Source organism: Bombina bombina, unplaced genomic scaffold (genome assembly GCF_027579735.1).
Source record: "Bombina bombina isolate aBomBom1 unplaced genomic scaffold, aBomBom1.pri scaffold_906, whole genome shotgun sequence".
NCBI classification, from domain to species: Eukaryota; Metazoa; Chordata; class Amphibia; order Anura; family Bombinatoridae; genus Bombina; species Bombina bombina.
Window position 1 is genome coordinate 100,681 of NW_026511149.1, and position 21,948 is coordinate 122,628.

Genomic DNA, 21,948 nt, shown 5'->3' on the forward strand with positions numbered 1-21,948 from the left:
TGGTGGGCAGCTGCAATTCCGGCCTTCTAATTGCTTAAAACCAATGGCATGCATGTCTGCTGTTTCTGTACAAAGGGAATGCCAGAGAACATTTTTACAATTAGTTGTCCATAAATAATTTGAATGAGAAACACATATTTTTTTATATGATTGTATATGGTGGCCAAATAGTAGCATCACCTATACCAAAATTTGCCTATATCAATACCTTGGGAAGTCTTCTTTGAAAATATGTATAGTTTTCATTATCAAATGTGCATCGTTCTCACATGTCTGGAGTAATACATGGCAGGAAAAAGTGCAGCCATCTACAGTTCTTACAAATGTATAACCTCTGCCTATAGTGCTTCAGACACATTCCTGAATTTGCCTCCCTGCTTTTCAACAAAGAATAACACAAAAACAAAGAAAATTTGATAATAGAATTATATTTGAAAGTTGTTTAAAATTATATTTTATATCTGAATAGTGAAAGAAAAATGTGGGTTTTATGTCCCTTTGGAGCTGTTTATTTAACTGTGTAAGGTTCAGGAATTGAGGGAGAGACCTATACATTACAGTATAATGCTGTAAAAAGCCCCCAACGATTTTGCCTGACTTTTTTCCATGCCAGTGAGTTTTTGATCATCATGTTATATAAAGTGGTCCAAAATAATTCATACTGAAGAGACTATTATGTTTCTGAACCTCAATTTAATGTAATTATTGTCTATTTAAAAAAAAAGTCTGTTATCTATGTTGCATTGTCATTATTTCCGTGTACACTTTACAGATTGAATTTAATATTAGATTACAGTGAGACATAGAAGGTGGACAAGGGAAAGGCTGCACTTAAAAAACGTTTGTTTGTTGGGGATTTTTTTTTTGGGGGGGGGGTATTTTGGAGTTTTCCCTTGGAGCCACATTCTGTAGAAATTGGCCTGTGTATTTTTTTATCAGATAATTAAAGTTTAATCATCTATTAAAAATAAAATCACTTACACAACATACCCACTAAGAAGGACCCATCGCCCGGCAGTTGATACCTTGATGCCAGCCTAGCAGTCATGAACTAGTCTCTGTCTAACACTGTTCGGTCATTGAGATTAGGTGCCCCATAAATCAAGCTCACAAGGGGGCCTAGAAAAAAATTGTTCCGCCCCTGTACACACTGTTAAATGTAAACCTTAAAGGCACGTGAAACCCAATTTTTTTCCATGATTTAGAAATAACATGCAATTTTAATCAACTTTCCAATTTACTTCTTTATCTACTTTGCTTCATTCTCTTGATATTATTTATTGAAAAGCATATCTAAATAGGCTCAGTAGCTGCTGATTGGCGGCTGCACATAGATGTCTCATGCGATTAGCTCACCCCTGTGCATTGTTATGTCTTCAACAAAGGATATCTGAAAAATGAAGCAAATTAAATAAAAGTAGTAAAATGGAATGTTGTTTTAAAACGTATTCTGTGTCTGAATAATGAAAAAAATATTTTGGGTTTGATGTCCCTTTAAATAATTTATTACCATAGCATTTGCATATGTTTTATTATGCAAACTAGAAAGCAATAATTATTAACTTCAGATCTCATAAAGCAACGAGCGAGCTAATAACATGCCCTGTGCTCTCCATTGAAAGTTTAGTGCACGCTAAAAAAGTTTCAAGGGTCATTCTGGTAAAAATGTAAATGCACATAGATAAATTACAACTTTAAATAGAAACACATTTGCAATATACTTGTACTGGCAAAAATGCTTCTAGTAAAAGTTACTGCAGCTGCTCAAAGTGCCAGTGGGGCTTGTATCATGTCAGCAATTAGCAGATGGTACAAGCACCTTAGGCTCTCTGAGAAAAAGCTGTGTATAAAATGCTGGTGCACAGTGCATACTTAAATACACTTTTAAAACAGCTATAGCTTTTATTAGAAACATTTTGCTAATACATGTATATTACAAAGATGCTTCTATTCAAAACTGAAATGCATCCATGTGGACTCCAGTTTTGTCTGGAATGTGCCTTTAAGATTCAAATTTGTATCCGTCCACTTGTAATACCAGATTACTGATTGCACTTGCAAGAGAGCAAAATATAATGCACCCTGCGCTACTCCACTTGTAATCTAGCCGTATGTTTGTCTAGGGCTCAGTGCCACCAATAATAATGCTGTTGGAGGCTGTGCAGGTGCTTAGTCCAATAATAACGCTGTTTGAGGCTGAGCAGGTGCTTAGTCAATAATAACGCTGTTTGAGGCTGTGCAGGTGCTTAGTCCAATAATAACGCTGTTTGAGGCTGTGCAGGTGCTTAGTCTATTAATAACGCTGTTTGAGGCTGTGCAGGTGCTTAGTCAATAATAACGCTGTTTGAGGCTGTGCAGGTGCTTAGTCCAATAATAACGCTGTTGGAGGCTGTGCAGGTGCTTAGTCCAATAATAACGCTGTTTGAGGCTGAGCAGGTGCTTAGTCAATAATAACGCTGTTTGAGGCTGTGCAGGTGCTTAGTCCAATAATAACGCTGTTTGAGGCTGTGCAGGTGCTTAGTCTATTAATAACGCTGTTTGAGGCTGTGCAGGTGCTTAGTCAATAATAACGCTGTTTGAGGCTGTGCAGGTGCTTAGTCTATTAATAACGCTGTTTGAGGCTGTGCAGGTGCTTAGTCCAATAATAACACTGTTTGAGGCTGTGCAGGTGCTTAGTCCAATAATAACGCTGTTTGAGGCTGTGCAGGTGCTTAGTCAATAATAACACTGTTTGAGGCTGTGCAGGTGCTTAGTCCAATAATAACGCTGTTTGAAGCTGTGCAGGTGCTTAGTCCAATAATAACGCTGTTGGAGGCTGTGCAGGTGCTTAGGCCAATAATAACGCTGTTTGAGGCTGTGCAGGTGCTTAGGCCAATAATAACGCTGTTGGAGGCTGTGCAGGTGCTTAGGCCAATAATAACACTGTTTGAGGCTGAGCAGGTGCTTAGTCCAATAATAACGCTGTTGGAGGCTGTGCAGGTGCTTAGTCTAATAATAACGCTGTTGGAGGCTGAGCAGGTGCTTAGTCCAATAATAATGCTGTTGGAGGCTGAGCAGGTGCTTAGTACAATAATAACGCTGTTTGAAGCTGAGCAGGTGCTTAGTACAATAATAACGCTGTTTGAGGCTCTGCAGGTGCTTAGTCAATAATAACGCTGTTTGAGGCTGAGCAAGTGCTTAGTACAATAATAACACTGTTTGAGGCTGTGCAGGTGCTTAGTACAATAATAACGCTGTTTGAGGCTGTGCAGGTGCTTAGTACAATAATAACGCTGTTTGAGGCTGTGCAGGTGCTTAGTACAATAATAACGCTGTTTGAGGCTGTGCAGGTGCTTAGTACAATAATAACGCTGTTTGAGGCTGAGCAGGTGCTTAGTCCAATAATAACGCTGTTTGAGGCTGAGCAGGTGCTTAGTACAATAATAACGCTGTTTGAGGCTGTGCAGGTGCTTAGTCTAATAATAACGCTGTTTGAGATTGTGCAGGTGCTTAGTACAATAATAACGCTGTTTGAGGCTGAGCAGGTGCTTAGTACAATAATAACGCTGTTTGAGGCTGTGCAGGTACTTAGTACAATAATAACGCTGTTTGAGGCTGAGCAGGTGCTTAGTACAATAATAACGCTGTTTGAGGCTGTGCAGGTACTTAGTACAATAATAACGCTGTTTGAGGCTGAGCAGGTGCTTAGTACAATAATAACGCTGTTTGAGGCTGAGCAGGTGCTTAGTACAATAATAACGCTGTTTGAGGCTGTGCAGGTGCTTAGTACAATAATAACGCTGTTTGAGGCTGTGTAGGTGCTTAGTACAATAATAACGCTGTTTGAGGCTGAGCAGGTGCTTAGTCAATAATAACGCTGTTTGAGGCTGTGTAGGTGCTTAGTACAATAATAACGCTGTTTGAGGCTGAGCAGGTGCTTAGTCAATAATAACGCTGTTTGAGGCTGAGCAGGTGCTTAGTCAATAATAACGCTGTTTGAGGCTGAGCAGGTGCTTAGTCCAATGATAACGCTGTTTGATGCTGAGCAGGTGCTTAGTCAATAATAACGCTGTTTGAGGCTGTGTAGGCGCTTAGTCCAATAATAACGCTGTTTGAGGCTGTGTAGGCGCTTAGTCCAATGATAACGCTGTTTGATGCTGAGCAGGTGCTTAGTCAATAATAACGCTGTTTGAGGCTGTGTAGGCGCTTAGTCCAATAATAACGCTGTTTGAGGCTGTGCAGGTGCTTAGTACAATAATAACGCTGTTTGAGGCTGTGTAGGCGCTTAGTACAATAATAACACTGTTTGAGGCTGTGCAGGTGCTTAGTCAATAATAACGCTGTTTGAGGCTGAGCAGGTGCTTAGTCAATAATAACGCTGTTTGAGGCTGTGCAGGTGCTTAGTACAATAATAACGCTGTTTGAGGCTGTGTAGGCGCTTAGTACAATAATAACACTGTTTGAGGCTGTGTAGGTGCTTAGTACAATAATAACACTGTTTGAGGCTGTGCAGGTGCTTAGTACAATAATAACGCTGTTTGAGGCTGTGCAGGTGTTTAGTACAATAATAACACTGTTTGAGGCTGTGCAGGTGCTTAGTACAATAATAACGCTGTTTGAGGCTGTGCAGGTGCTTAGTACAATAATAACACTGTTTGAGGCTGTGCAGGTGCTTAGTACAATAATAACGCTGTTTGAGGCTGTGCAGGTGCTTAGTACAATAATAACACTGTTTGAGGCTGTGCAGGTGCTTAGTACAATAATAACGCTGTTTGAGGCTGTGCAGGTGCTTAGTACAATAATAACACTGTTTGAGGCTGTGCAGGTGCTTAGTACAATAATAACGCTGTTTGAGGCTGTGCAGGTGCTTAGTCCAATAATAACGCTGTTTGAGGCTGTGTAGGTGCTTAGTACAATAATAACGCTGTTTGAGGCTGTGCAGGTGCTTAGTACAATAATAACGCTGTTTGAGGCTGTGCAGGTGTTTAGTACAATAATAACGCTGTTTGAGGCTGTGCAGGTGCTTAGTACAATAATAACGCTGTTTGAGGCTGTGCAGGTGCTTAGTACAATAATAACGCTGTTTGAGGCTGTGCAGGTGCTTAGTACAATAATAACGCTGTTTGAGGCTGTGCAGGTGCTTAGTCCAATAATAACGCTGTTTGAGGCTGTGCAGGTGCTTAGTACAATAATAACGCTGTTTGAGGCTGTGTAGGAGCTTAGTCAATAATAACGCTGTTTGAGGCTGTGCAGGTGCTTAGTACAATAATAACGCTGTTTGAGGCTGTGCAGGTGCTTAGTACAATAATAACGCTGTTTGAGGCTGTGCAGGTGCTTAGTACAATAATAACGCTGTTTGAGGCTGTGCAGGTGCTTAGTACAATAATAACGCTGTTTGAGGCTGTGTAGGAGCTTAGTCAATAATAACGCTGTTTGAGGCTGTGCAGGTGCTTAGTACAATAATAACGCTGTTTGAGGCTGTGTAGGAGCTTAGTACAATAATAACGCTGTTTGAGGCTGTGCAGGGGTTTAGTACAATAATAACGCTGTTTGAGGCTGTGCAGGTGCTTAGTACAATAATAACACTGTTTGAGGCTGTGCAGGTGCTTAGTACAATAATAACGCTGTTTGAGGCTGTGCAGGTGCTTAGTACAATAATAACGCTGTTTGAGGCTGTGCAGGTGCTTAGTACAATAATAACACTGTTTGAGGCTGTGCAGGTGCTTAGTCCAATAATAACGCTGTTTGAGGCTGTCCAGGTGCTTAGTACAATAATAACACTGTTTGAGGCTGTGCAGGTGCTTAGTCCAATAATAACGCTGTTTGAGGCTGTGCAGGTGCTTAGTCCAATAATAACACTGTTTGAGGCTGTGCAGGTGCTTAGTCCAATAATAACACTGTTTGAGGCTGTGCAGGTGCTTAGGCCAATAATAACACTGTTTGAGGCTGTGCAGGTGCTTAGTCCAATAATAACACTGTTTGAGGCTGTGCAGGTGCTTAGTCCAATAATAACGCTGTTTGAGGCTGTGCAGGTGCTTAGTCCAATAATAATGCTGTTTGAGGCTGTGCAGGTGCTTAGTCCAATAATAACGCTGTTTGAGGCTGTGCAGGTGCTTAGTCCAATAATAACGCTGTTTGAGGCTGAGCAGGTGCTTAGTCATTCACAATGCAGTAAATGAGAAGGTTTTACATGTGTCATATGGTGCCAGTGATATCACTTCTGCCCTGTTACTGAATGTGTCTTCATAATGTACATCTTTTTTTTCAACAGATATTTAAAGGTCTGATGAAAGAAAAGCGACAACTCTGACTTTGTTTCTGTACAGACCTGACTATGAGTTTTACTTCGTTGCTATCAAGGGGCGCAATGGATATTTTGGACGAACTTCAACAACTTACCGCAAAAACCATGGAAAAGGTTGAAGTTGCAAAACAATATGAAGTCATCAGGGAACTGGGAAAAGGAACATATGGTAGAGTAGACCTTGTTATTCACAAGACAAGAGGTAATTATCTAATTGCCCTAATACTTCAAGAGATAGTATACACCAATTTTCATATACATGCATGTAATAGACACTACTATAAAATATATAGAATATGCACAGATACTGATCAAAAATCCAGTATAAAACCTTTTAAAGACTTACTTAAAAGCTCCCAGTTTAGCACTGTTGATATGGTTAGGCTGGGACACCCAGTTAAAGGGGCTGAGAAATCAGGAAGGGCCGACCCTCCCCTGTATATGAAAAGACACAAACAGGAGCAAGCAGAAGTCATTAGACTTGGGTCTACTTCTGATACTTTGGAGCCTGGTTAGGAATCTTAAAATCAGCACAATGTTAGTATAAAGTTAGCAAAACTATACATTGTTACAAGAACACTCCCAGATGGGCTGTATAAATGGATCATCTACAAAACATTTATGCAAAGAAAGATTTAGTCTACAATGTCCCTTTAACAAAGAGAAACATGTTAGCAGTGTTTTTGTTTTTGTGTTTTTTTACAAAGCTACAATTTTTAACCAATTTGGCCATTTTCTCTACATCTCATTTCTCCTTGACAATAATTATTATTCCAGTATTTAGTACACAACTGAAAATTTGGAAGAATTTTGTTTCCAAGTGAGGTGATAACTGTTTTAGACATTGCAGTTTGATGTTTTTATTGGGAATGTCTCTCCAATGTCAAAATGTTGCAGCTATGATATCCCCATGGCAACAATTTAACTGAAACAGTGTTGCCATAGCAGGGATGTAGCATTGGTGCTCAAAGGGGGGGGGGGGATGTTAACCCCTTGGATACAACAGAGCTTTGCAATGTGTTACAGTCCTCCAACATATCAATGGAAATAAGCTTTTTTTTTTAAAGTGCATGCACATTACACATTGTCATCTTTAAGATTGTTATTTATGTACTCCTTAAAAGGACATGAAACAAAAATGTTTTCTTTAATGATTCAGATAGAGCATGCAATTTTAAGCAACGTTCTAACGTACTTCTATTATCCTTTTGTTCTTTGTTTTCTTGGTTTTCTTTGTTCATAAGCAGGGATGCAAGCTCAGGGATCAGCCCATTTCTGGAGCACTATATTGCAGCAGTTTTACAAGAATATTATCGATTTACAAGAGCACTATATGGCAGAGCTATTTCATGCCATGTGGTGCTCCAGATGTATCTCTTCAACACAGAATATCACAGGAATGAAGTAAATTTGATAATAGAAGTTAAATGGAAACTTTTTTTAAATGATATCTTAATAATAATTAATAATTTTTTGGGTTTCTATATCCCTTTCATTCTTGCTGCTCTACCTGTGGAAACTCATCACCAGTTGACTTCTTTAATCTATAATGCTGTAATTATCCTCTGGGAACCAAACATTCAAAAATGTTTTGATTTTTTTGAGAGATTTGTCTTCTAGTTAACTCACCCTGATTGTTGTGCACTGACTTTATTTGTTTGCATTAATGGTTAATTTTTAAAGGGAAACTGAACCCAATTTTTTTTCTTTCGGGCTTCAGATAGAGCATGACATTTTAAGCAACTTTCTAATATACTCTTGGTATCTTTATTTGAAATGCAAGAATGTAAGTTTAGATGCCGGCCCATTTTTGGTGAACAACCTGGGTTGTACTTGCTGATTGGTGGATAAATTCATCCACAAATAAAAAAGTGTTTTCCAGAGTTCTGAACCAAAAAAAATAAGCTTAGATGCCTTCTTTTTCAAATAAATATAGAAAGAAAGCAAAGAAAAAATGATAATAGGAGTAAATTAGAAAGTTGCTTAAAATTGCATGCTCTATCTGAATCACAAAAGAAAAAAAATTGGGTTCAGTGTCCCTTAAATGGTTTCCAGTCACAATTTCATGTATTTTGAAACCTTGCCAGCAGTCATCCAAGAATGTCCAAGAATAGCATGGCCCATGACCACAATCAAACACAAAGTGGATAGGGTTAAGGCAAGCGCTAGAATTCAAGCTAGGGCTTCAGTTAGAGCTTGGGTATTGGGTTAGGTTTGGCCGGGGCAAATGTTAAAGGGTCACTAAAGTCAAAATAAAAGTTTAATGATTTAGATAAAGTATGCAATTTTAAAAAAATAAAAAAACTACCATTGGCAAAACATGCAAACTTTCTGAGGTTCCAGCTCCTACTGAGCATGTGCAAAAGTGCATAATATATAAGTATATGCATTTTGTTATTCCCTGATGGCTGTCACATGATACAGGGGGAGGGAAACATTAACTTTGAAATTTGCCAGAAAATATTATACTGCCTTTTTCAATTTCAAATGTGTGCATCATTCTACTGTATATAGTAGTCCTTTAAGTCATGGGTTTATATTAGGACAATGTGTAGGGCTGGGGTTATAGATATAGTTATAGTTTTCTATATAATTAGGCATAGGGTACAATTATGGATAGGGTAATGGTGTGGTTAGGGTTATTGTGTGGTATAGGCTAAAAGTTAGGGCTTCAAATTGGGAAAGGCTAGGGAAAAAGGATTAGGGCTAGACTTTCAGTGTAGGCTAGGATTAGGGTGTTTTAGTTCAGGATTTGATAAGGGTTACAGTTAGGACAAAGGTTGGGATTGAGGATAGGGTTAATCCTTGGGATAGGCTTAGAACTAGGGTTGGAGTTATAGCTAGGGTTAGGTCTGGGATTAATATCTAGGATACTATTTAGGTCTGCAATGCATTTACAAGGTCTACAGACATCTTGTGGGTTAGTGGTAATTTTATTACTTTGGTAGAATGTCTCCTGCAACCTTGATGCTCAGGCAACATTGCTGATACCACATTAAATTTTGATCGAGGCGACATCCTAAGTGGTAATTCCTGAGTGCACAGCTATATCTTTTGTAAAAGTAAAAAGCTTTGCTTCAAATGTAGATTTTGTAACAACAGAAGGACTTACAACTGCTTCTGTTAAGGCCTGGGAAAGAACCTTCATTTTTAATAGCAGTAAAATGCTGTTATTTTTCTCGTTATGAATTATGTATGGGTGGAATATTGCTGCTTATTATTTCTCCATTTAAATCCATGACCTAAACCTTCATTGAATAAGAAAAAAGAAAAAAAAATCCTATAGAATGAGAAAAATATATAATCTTTGTTGTGATTGACTGTTAGAACTTTAAAAGACTTACGGCTAGATTACGAGTTTTGCGGTAAGAGGGGTGCGGTGCTAACTTGCACGTTATTGTCACCGCTCACTTCCCTACAGTGCTGGTATTACAGGTTTTCATAAACCCGGCGTTATTAGGCAAGAAGTGAGCGTAGAGCAAAATTGAGCTCCATACCGCACTCCAATACCAGTGCTGCTTAAGACAGCGGTGAGCTGGTTTTACGTGCTCGTGCACGATTTCCCCATAGACATCAAAAAAAGCCTAACACCTGCAATAAAGGAGCGTAAAGCTCCATAATGCAGCCCCATTGATTCCTATGGGGAAACTAAATTTATGTTTAGCTACCTAGCTAAAATAAATACAAATTTACCTGTAAAATAAAACCTAACCTGAGTTACACTAACACCTAACCTTACACTACAATTAAATTAATTACATAAATTAAATACAATTACCTAAATTAAAAAAACAAACACTAAATTACACAAAATAAAAAACAAATTATCAGATATTTAAACTAATTACACCTATTCTAATAGCCCTATCAAAATTAAAAAGACCCCCAAAATAAAAAAAAACCCTAGACTAAACTAAACTACCTATAGCCCTTAAAAGGGCCTTTTGCGGGGCATTGCCCCAAAGAAATCAGCTCTTTTACCTATAACAAAAAAATACAAACAACCCCCCCAACAGTAAAACCCACCACCCACACAACCTACCCCCCAAATAAAATCCTAACTTACTTTTAACTATTAACTTAGCGGTTAATAAATTTAGTATAGTGGTGGCGACGTTGGGGGCGGCAGATTAGAGGTTAATAAATGTAGGTAGGGGGCGGCGATGTTAGGGACAACAGATTAGGGGTTAATAATATTTAACTAGTGTTTACGATGTGGGAGTGCGGCGGTTTAGGGGTTAATATGTTTATTATATTGGCGGCGATGTCGGGAGCGGCAAATTAGGGGTTAATTATTTTATTTTAGTGTTTTCTATGCGGGAGGGCCTCGGTTTAGGGGTTAATAGGTAGTTTATGGGTGTTAGTGTACTTTTTAGCACTTTAGTTATGAGTTTTATGCTACAGCTTTGTAACGTAAAACTCATAACTACTGACTTTAGATTGCGTTATGAATCTTGCGGGATAGGCTGTACCGCTCACTTTTTGGCCTCCAAAAAAAAGCTTGTAATACCGGCGCTATGGGAGTCCCATTGAAAAAAGACCTTACACAAATTGCGTAAATTAATTTGCGGAACGGCCAAAAAAGTGTGCGGGACAGCTGTACCTACAAGATCCGTAATAGTAGTGAAAAAGCAGCGTTATAACCCATAACGCTGCTTTTTTACTCATAACGCAAAACTCGTAATCTAGCCGATAGAAATTTATTATTACATTTTAATTTGAAATAATTAGGTGGGAAGTGGTCCTAGCATAAGTAGGTAGAGTTGCCCGGTATCCACCGGACAGGCCAGTATGTCAATAGGATGACCTGCAAAATCTGTATGATTTTACTTATCTTTGAGGGCTAGCTCAAATATGGTCCAGAAAAATGTGACATTGCATATGCACTACTCTTTGTATTACTGATAGCCAAGGAAAAACAAAAAAAAACAAACAGTGTTATGTGTTACTGGCAATTATGCACTATGGGCAAGATTACAAGTCACGTGGCAAATCAGTTGCAAAACACTGCGCACGTTCACATTTGGGGTTGCGCAGCTATTACAAGTTGCAAAATAATGCGTAATCCAAACAGCCAAATTGTGTGCACATCAACCTATTCCCCATACAAGTCAATGGGGAAGACAAATTAAAAAAAACAAAACACTCAGGGGTCCATTTATTAATGTGCGAACGGAGATGATCCGATATAGCGGATTATGTCCGCCGCAAATCGATAAATGCCGACAGCATACACTGTCTGCATTTATCATTGCACCAGCAGTTCTTGTGAACTGCTGGTGCAATACCGCCCCCTGCAGATTCGCTAGCAGGGGGTGTCAATCTGCCCGATTGTATTCGATTGGGCGGATTGCTGTCCGCCACCTCAGAGGTGGCGGACGAGTGAAGGAGTAGCGGTCTTAGGTTCGCTGCTTCTTAACTTCCGCTTTAGCTGGAACTGAAGCGGCGTGGGTCGGAGACATCATCCGTTGCTTCTCCGTTGCTTCTTAAATAGACCCCTAAAAGTCTAATCTGTTGTGCAAAGCCCTTGACATTTTTCTCTTCTGTATCTATATAACTGGCAATTATTAGGGTTTTCCTGATGGGGTGTGGTCTAGATATTGTGCGAATAATCCCATAATTACAAGACAGAGGTCTACTTCCAACTGGGGGAATGGAATAACCCCAGATTTATTGTGGATAAGCACACTGGGACCGTTTTTGGCACCAAAGTTTTTAATTTATGGCATTGTTAAACTAACACTCTTTTAAATAAAGATTTTTATTTTGATGACTGATAAGAACAATAGACCCAACAAGTCTGCTCATATTTCCTATGAATTGTAAGCGTAATTAGTTTGTAGGATATCCTTATGCTTATCCCAATTCTTCTTGTATTTGCCTAGAGCGTTTGTCTTTATCTCTAATAGAAGATTATTACATGAATCTACCACCACCCTTTCTGAGAAGTGCTTCCCACATTACCCCTGAACCTGCTACCCTTCACCTTACCTCTTGTTCTAGTGCTGGTCTTTTCGTTAAAAAGAAAAAGAACTTGCATTCTCAGCTTTATAAAAGGGACAGTAAAACTTTCCAATTTACTCCTGTTATCAATTTTGTTTCATTATCTTGCTATCCTTTGTTAAAGAAGCAGCATTGCACTACTTGGAGCTAGCTGAACACATCAGCAAGCCAATGACAAGGGGCATATATGTTCAGCCACCAATCAGTAGCTAGCTCCCCGTTTCTGAGAATACCTAGATATGCTTTCAAAAAAGGACACCAAGAGAGCTAATCAAATTAGATAATAGAAGTAAATTAGAAAGATGTTTAAAATTGTCTGCTCAATCTTAATAATGAAGAAAAACATGTGGGTTTCGTGATTCAGATAGAGCATGCAATTTTAAACCCATTCCAATATACTTCTGTTTATTGCTTTGTCCTTCTAGTACATTGCAACAATGTATAACACTGCTACAAACAAATTTTTCAAAACACTGCTATCACAGAGTCTTAAAGACACATGCACGCTCCTGAGCTCCTATGAGCCTACCTAGATTTACTCTTTAAAGTGATGGTAAACTCTCCCTTTTTTAAAATCAGATCCAGAATGTTAGTGGTATTTTAGATGAAGTTTAATTAATCAGTTGTAACAAACATGCTCTATAACTTACTTTTTAATAGAGATATAAAATTCAAACACCTCTCACTCCGCCACCGACTTTAAAATTATATTTTTCTGTGAGTTAAAGGTTTGAATTGTTCTCCAATCTGCTCTCTAGCTGCAACAAAAGTGCCATATGGAGAGAGCACTGATTGGACAGCAGTACTTACTTTCATATCTATATTATTATATTAATAACTTACTTTCATATCTATATTAAAAAGTTATATTACATCTTCATTACAACTGAGGAATTAAACTCCATCTAAAATCTCAGTAACATCCCGGATCTAATTTTAAAAAGGGGAGTTTACCATCACTTTAACAAAGGATACTAAAAAACAAAGCAAATAAAATTGCATCTGAATAATGAAAGTTTTAATTTAAATTCACTGTCCCTTTAAATCTTTTAATATATTTGAAAGTTTCTATCATATAATGTCTTTCCCTTTGCTCCTGTAAGCTATACTTATTTAGCTCTATACATATATATTTTTAGGTCAGAGATGGAAAAACGGAAATGGTTATTAGATGGATTTTAGTGAGTCTGGGATTGACAAGTAAAGCTTTAAAAACGGCTACTTAAAGGGACACTAAACCCAAATTTTTTCTTTCAAAATTCAGGTAGAGAATACAATTTTAAACAACATTCCAATTTACTTCTATTGTCTAATTTGCTTCATTTTTTAGATATCCTTCGTTAAAGAAATTGCAATGTACATGGGTGAGCCAATCATTGGAGGCGTCTATGTGGAGCCACCAATCAGCAGCTACTGAGCCTATCTAGATATGCTTTTCAGTAAAGAATATCAAGAGAATGAAGCAAATTAGATAATAGAAGTAAATTAGAAAGTTGTTTAAAATTGCATGCTCTTTCTAAATCATGAAAGAAAAAATTGGGGTTTCATATCCCTTTAATGTGGTACAATTTTGAACTAAATCTAATTGGCTGACTTTAAAAGAATACTATCATATAAAATACCTTAAAAAATATGATTCAATACAGAAATCTAGGTTAGCCTTTTATCTTTATTTAAATTTAGCTATAATTATAAATGCATTTACGAAATTGCTAAGTGTTACTTACCAGGTAAATTAGTATAATGTTAGATCTGTACAACCAAAAAAGTGAGACAGTCAGTAGATTTGAGACATTTAGCTGATTTTAGTTATTAAATCCTGACAGTAATTTCACATTTCTATCAAAATTAAGCAGCTAAGCTTCCCCGATAAATTATTATATATTTATTTTATGATGTCTTCTTTGGTTTGTACTTAAATGAACATGATACCCAAATGTAGCACTTGAAAGTGATGCAGGATAACTGTAAAAAGCTGACTAGAAAATATCACTTGAACATCTCTATGTAAAAAAGGAAGCTATTTTACCTCAACATGTCCTAAGTATTCACACCCCACTGTAAAGAGACTTTTAGCAGCCAGTCAGGATGCTAGTCCCAGGACTTGCAAGGGAGCGTGCATTTGGCATGTGCAGACACAGTCATGTTATTTTCTTGTTCAGTTTAAAGGTACAGTAAAGTCATATTAGACATTCATGATTTAGACAGAGCATACCATTTTAAACAACTTTCCAATTGACTTCTATTATTTAATTTGCTTCCTTCTATTGCTATCCTTTGCTGAAAGGTTTATCTAGGTAAGCTCAGGAACAGCTAGGTTCTAGCTGCTAATTGGTGGCTGCATTTATATACCAATTGTTATTGGCTGACCCATGTGTTCAGTTAGAAACCAGTAGTGCCTTGCTACTCCTTCAACAAATGATACTAAGAGAATGAAGCAAATTTGATAATTTGATAATAGAAGTAAACCAGAAAGATTAAAATTGTATACTCTACCTAAATAATGAAAGAAAATTGTTCCTTTAAGGAAGTTTATTATGAAATATCACGAGATTTCGGTAAAATCACATGAGATCACAGCAAAACAATGCATGATGTCAGCACTGCTGATGCTGATTGGCTATTGTTTTTTTGTTTTTGTTTTTCAACTTGCAGCTGAACAGCAGCTGAAGTATAACTGTTCACAAAGCATTGGTGAGCTAAAGAAATTGTGAGGTAAAATATCTTCCCTTTTTACATAGAGATGTTCAGGTGATATTTTCATGTAATCTTTTTACAGATATGCTGCATCACTTTCAAGTGATTTAGCATATGAGTATTATGTCCCTTTAATTTCCCTTTGACATGCGGATCCATCAATCTAACAAAACTTTAAAGGGATAGTCTAGTCAAAAGTAAACTTTCATGATTCAGATAGGGCATACAATTTTAAACACCTTTTCAATTTACTTATCAAATGTGCTTTGTTCTCTTGGTATTCTTAGTTGAAAGCTAAACCTAGGCAGGCTCATACGCTAATTTCTAAGCCCTTGAAGGCCACCTCTTATCTCAATGCCTTTGACAGTTGTCCTATGTTGAAGGAGCAACAATGCACTACTGGGAGCTAGCTGAACACATCTGGTAAGCCAATGACAGTGCATTGCTGCTCCTCAGCTTACTTAGGTATTCTTTTCAACAAAGGATACCAAAAGAAAAAAGCAAATTAAAGACTAGAAGTAAATTGGAAAGTTGTTTAAAATGTCATATTCTATCTGGATCATAAACATTTAAAGGGATAGTAAAGTCCAAATTAAACTTTCATGATTCAGATCGGGCATGTCATTTTAAATAACTTTCTAATCTACTTTAATCATCAATTTTGCTTTGTTCTTTTTGTATTCTTAATTGAAAGCTCATATGCTAATTTCTAAGCTCTTGAAGGCCACCTCTTATCTGAATGCATTTTACAGTTTTTCACAGCTAGAGGGCGTTAGTTCATGTGTTTCATATAAATAACACTGTGCTCACACACGCAGAGTTATTTAAGTCAGCACTAATTGCCTGAAATGTAAGTCTGTCAAAAGATCTGAGATAAGGAGGCAGTCAGCAGAAACTTAGGTACAAGGTAATTACAGAGGTAAAAAGTATATTAATATAACAGTATTGATTATGGTGAATGATAAATAAAGGGGTTATCTATATTTTTAATGAATAACATTTTTGGTGTTTACTATCCCTTTATTTTTTACTTGTCCCTTTAAGTGTTTCATAGTTTTCTTCTTCTTATTTCTTCTTATATTTAGCTGATTGTTTTTTAAGCCATTGCCTGCCAGCAGGTTGTACTCTCTTGTGGCAAAGGGGTTAAATCATATTACTTTGTTTTATGTATACCATGAAATTAGAAATGTATTAAACCAGCAATGCAACATATAAATCTAAGCATTAAATTGCTCATTACTGCAAATGAAACAGCTGTTGGGAGGGTGAGACTTTTTTTCCAAACTTCAAGATCTGGTTTGAAGTCCAGATCAAGATTGCATATTATTAGGTGCTGAATATAGAACACTAAGCAGAGTGATGAACCACAAACAAAGGTTAGTTAAAGGACCAGTAAACACAGCAGATTTGCATAATCAACAAATGCAAGATAACAAGACAATACAATAGCATTTACTCTGAATTTCATATGAGTAGTAAATTTTATTCTAACAAGTTTCAAAGTTATGTATATTTCCACTCCCCCTGTACCATGTGATAGCAATCAGCCAATCACAAATGCATATATGTATAGTCTGAGTTCTTGCACATGCTCAGTAGGAGCTTGTGACTCAAAATAAGTGTAAATATAAAAGACTGTGCACATTTTTTTTAATGGAAGTAAATTGGAAAGTTGTTTAAAATTACATGCTTTATCTGAATCATGAAAATTTAATAAAACCTGAGTGTCCCTTTAAGACAGAGAATGTCACAGTTACAGTTTGTGGCACTGGAAGTTCTAGAGGGTGCTGGGGGGGGGGGAGGGGTTACATGACATATGTTCATTCCAGCACAAGGAGATAAGAAAATAGTGGTAACTGGAAATGTAATTGGATATCTCCAATCTTTACATCAGACAGGCCCGGGCTTGAGGTTAACCAAGCTAGCTCTCAAAGCCTGGTTTGAGGTGCATCTAAAAAGGAGCCAATCATTTCCTTGCCTTGTTGCGTGCCGTCTATAAGCCCCTGAGCCAATCGTAGCGGCTATAGCAAATACATGTCACTAACCAAACTGAAATATTGGCCACTGACATGAAAAACCTACTGGAATCAGATAAGAAGAGCAATAAAAAGTAATAAAAATTGGTGACGCTATACGACGTATTCCAACAATGATATGTAGCCCTGTTGCAACCTTTGTTCCTAAATAAAGACGAGAAGCTCTTAATAAAGGTGTGACCAGTGGTTCAATAGCTTGTTCGATGGCATTTCACCCCCAGGGAGCAGCATCTTTTAGCCCAATTGTGCTTTTCACAGAAGAGAACTTTCCTGAAGTATCACTGGCCCTGTAAAAAAACAGGCAACTGCCCTTTGAACATGGCAACTCCCTTTTTTAATGGGCTTAGTCATTGAGGTGCAGTCATATTCCTCTATGAGGGAGCTCATATCTGGTTAGTCCCATTGCCTTTAGATAGACATATTCCGGGGTGATTTTATATATATAAAAAATATCTTATAAAAGTATGAGTTATTCAAAGACAAATGGACAATAACTTAGCAGCTTGTTCCACGGGGAATCACATTATTGGAGCAGCTGCTTTTATTTCAATTCAGGTTATAATTTCCTAAAATATATCATTGTGATCGATCGTCCAATCACAAAATACCAGGCAATCCCTCTCTGAACAAGGAACATGCAACCCCAGACAATCATTCCAGCCTTCTATAGACCTTTGCTTGCTCTCAAATTTAAAGGGATATGAAATCCAAAAATGTTCTTTTCTAAATCAGACAGAGCATACAATTTTTAAAAAAGGTTTCCAATTTACTTCTATTATTAAATTTGCTTTTATTCTGTGTTGATGAGATACCTAGATAGTCATCTGGTTCACTGTATGGCAGGAAATGTATAATAGAAGTAAATTAGAAAGTTGTTTAAAATTGCATGTGCTGTCTGAATCATGAAAGAAAAAATGTGGGTTTCATATCCCTTTAAGGTCTGGAACCAGTGCCAATCCTATGGGGTTAACGGGAGTTCAAAAATACCCTGATCTATACTGTGGCATCGCCTTTGTATTGAGGAAAAGAGAGAAAATGTCCAATCCCTGATGTGGAATTGCATCCTCCAACCTCCATCCTCACTCTTAAAGGGACATAGATAAATTACATATTTGAATAGAAGCACATTTGCAATATACATGTATTGGCAAAAATGCTTGTAATAAAAGTTATCATTGTATTAGTGTTAACAGCTAGATATTCTCAGTGCACCAAAATACTACAGCTGCGCAGAGCAGCAGTGGGGCTGGTATCATGTTAGCAATTAACTAATTGAGTCATTACCAGATGGTACAAGCACCTTAGGTTCTCTGAGTAAGTGCTGTGTTTAAAATGCTGGTGCACAGTGCATACTTAAATACACTTTTGGCTCTGCTATAACTTTTATTAAAAACATTTTTGCTAATACATTCATATGACAAAAATGCTTATATTCAAAACTGAAGTGCATCCATGTGAATTCCAATTTTGGCTGGAATGTCCCTTTAATTGCCCAGTTATGCACTAGAGTACCCAGCTGAACCCACAGAGGTTCCTCAAGCCTGGCACCACCCATGTGGCTCTGCCTACAGAATACCCAGAAAACCACCACATGCCACCCCTCACCAGTTAGGTTAAGCACTCACCACTGTCTAAAGCCAACCCTGGTTCAGGGAAAACAAAAAGATGATCATTCAGAATAATAGACTAGAATGTCAGCAATTAATTCAGCCTTGAGCACAGGACTAAACAGAGGAGTTACTGAAGTTAAACTTCACATTCAGAAATAGTCTGGTTGTGAATTTAAAAGTGGTTTCTTAAAAAGTGTATGCCAAAGACAATATGGTAATTTTCACAGAATCCAGAAGTGCTATTAGATATCACCTGTAATGCAAACAGTCAAGTTCAATGTTTTCAAGAGTAAACAAGGATTCTATGCTCCATGTTTAATAAAACTGGCATTGGAACAGTTACATGTATATGCATAAGTCAGATATAAGCTGGTAAACTATTTGACCATACAAGACTTATCACATATAGATCTAGCTTAGCCTAAGTAATAAGTTTTCTATTAAATGTAATCTTCCTCTCTTATTCTGTTGTATTCTTATTAGATTTTGGAGGTGTGGTTGCCTAGGTTTTTTATTTTACAGCAACCTTTTTCTAGTAAATACCATACTACTTTCTTCAGATCTATGATCTCCCTTATTTTCTTTACTAATGTCTCTAAGATCTACACATTTGTTTGTGTCCTAAGGGACAGTAAAACTATTTTTTTTAATGAATCTTCATTACTGTGAGTGAAAACCTATGTTCCATAAATTTCTGTAGAGCCCTCTTTTTATTGGGTGGTGTGCCTTTTGACTGTCTGTACTGCCTACTGGCAAGATGGATAGCTGGAGTGGGTATATAAACGTTATTATTATTATCAGGTATTTGTAGAGCGCCAACAGACTCTGCAAAACATAGGCGGTATACAAGGTAACATTTATAGGGGGTCAAATGGGTAGAGTTCCCTGCCAAGAGTTGCACTAATGGGTGATAATATTGCCCTTATGACATTAATACTATCACATTCTGTACATTGCATTACTAAAGTATAGCTAATATATATATATATATATATATATATATATATATATATATATTTATATAGTTGTCAGGGAGCGGGGCTACCCTGAGTGCGGGGAGAGGAACCCTATAGCAAGAAGCACACAATCCAAAGCAAGGTACAGACAAGGGAGATCCAAAAAGCGTAGTCAGGGTAATATAAGTCGGTCCAGGCCGCAAGTATCGTAAGTGGAAGTCAGGCCAGGGGTCTAAACCAGGAAATCCAAGATCAAAGGAAGGGAATAGGAATAGAGAAAATACAACGCTTAGTTATGCAGATAAACTGGAAAAAATAACTCAGCAACAAGCCAGGGCTCAGACCGGAATTTAAACCTAACAAGGCCCAGGAACGCCCTCATATCCAAGACAACAATAGCATCAGATGCTAAGTACCCAATGAGAAGGCAGAGAGAGGCGTGTCTCCTAGCAGATGAAAATCACCTGTGACGCCATCCGCGCACATGCGCACCCACACACGCGCACAAACAGGCGCAGCCAAAACACGGCGCAATCACTGCCGAGGAGAAACCTGCAACGGCGCCCTATCCTTACTTACCTGTGAACAGGTGAGGAGGCATCCCTGGTACCCCTGGTTCAATGACAATAGTATATATACACACATATATGTATGTGTGTGTGCTGTCTCTTTAAATAGCTTCAGTGTCCACTATAAGAGACTTTATTAACATTTTTCCCTGGAACAAAATGTCAGAAGTTTTATTTTCTAAACAGTTTTGGGGGAAAATTCAGTCAACATCAATTTTAAAGGGACATAATACTCATATGCTAAATCACTTGAAAGTGATGCAGCATAACTGTTTAAAGCTGACATGATAATATCACCTGAACATTTCTATTTAAAAAGGGAAGATATATAACCTCATAATTTCTTCAGCTCACCAGAGTAAGTGCTGTCTAAACAGTTATACCTCAGCTACAGTCCAGCTGCAAGTTGGAAAAAAAAAACAAATCAATAAAAAAAACAATAGCCAATCCGCATCAGCAATGCTGAGGTCATGCACTGCTTTGCTGTGTTCTCATGAGATTTCACTTAAATCTCATGAGATTTCATAGCAATCTTTCTTAAAGGGACAGTCAACCCAAAAATTATAATAAGTTTTTCTATCTAGTATGTAATGCTGATTAACTCACTGTCCCTTTAAACTAAAATGGAAAATAACATGACTGAACGTGCCAGTGTCCTGATTACAGTGGGGTGGGAATACTTAGGAAATTATGAGGTAAATATCTTCCTTTTTTACATAGAGATTCTCAGCTGATATTTTCTAGTCAGTGTTTTACAGCTATACTGCTTCACTTTCAAGTGCTTCAACATTTGGGTATGGCCCTTTAAGTGGGAAATGTATGTATAAGCAGATGAACTTTTACTATCCAGATATGGTTACACCTTACTGTAGACTATAAAACACATGTACTTACTCCTGTATGTACAATTGTTTGCAAATTTAAGATTGAAAGTCTGTGGCTGTTATGTTTCTAGCATTACATGGTACAATTTATAGTTAGTATAAATAACAGATCTTTTCCTATGTAACAGCCATAAAACATACAAAATGTACTGTTTACTGTCAGCAGGAGCTAAATATATAAACATGCACAGTAAGACAGGTGGACAAAGAGCTAGAATAACAGTTAGATAGATAAATAGATAGATCAATTGATCCTCGGGGGCGTTTATTATACATACAGTATTACCAGAAATGTCAACTCTGAGAACTAATGCTAAATGTTTCATATCAATTCAAGACATAGGGGCCCATTTATCAAGCTCCGAACGGAGCTTGTGGGCCCGTGTTTCTGGCGAGTCTTCAGACTCGCCAGAAACAGCAGTTATGAAGCAGTGGTCACAAAGACTGCTGTTCCATAACCCTGTCCATCTGCTCTGATGAGGCGGACAAGAATCGCCGGAAATCAACACGATCGAGTACGATCGGGTTGATTGACATCCCCCTGCTGGCGGCTGATTGTCCGCGAGTCTGCAGGGGGTGGCGTTGCACCAGCAGCTCTTGTGAGCTGCTGGTGCAATGCTGAATACAGAGAGCGTATTGCTCTCCACATTCAGCGAGGTCTTGCGGACCTGATCCGCACTGTCGGATCAGGTCCGCAAGACCTTTGATAAATAGGCCCCATAGGGGTCAATTTATCAAGCTCCGAAGACCGCTGCTCCATAACTTGTTTGCCTGCTCTGAAATTACGATCGGGTTGATTGACACCCCCTGCTAGCGGCCAATTTGCAGGGGGCAGCATTGCACCAGCAGTTCACAAGAACTGCTGGTGCAATGATAAATGCTGACAACGTATGCTGTCGACATTTATCGA

The 21,948-nt window shown here is 37.9% G+C and overlaps 1 pseudogene; it reads left to right on the plus strand.

Moving 5' to 3' along the window:
* The window catches only part of LOC128643635 (serine/threonine-protein kinase SBK1-like), a 74,281-nt pseudogene that overhangs the window by 45,049 nt on the left and 7,284 nt on the right, over nucleotides 1–21,948 (plus strand).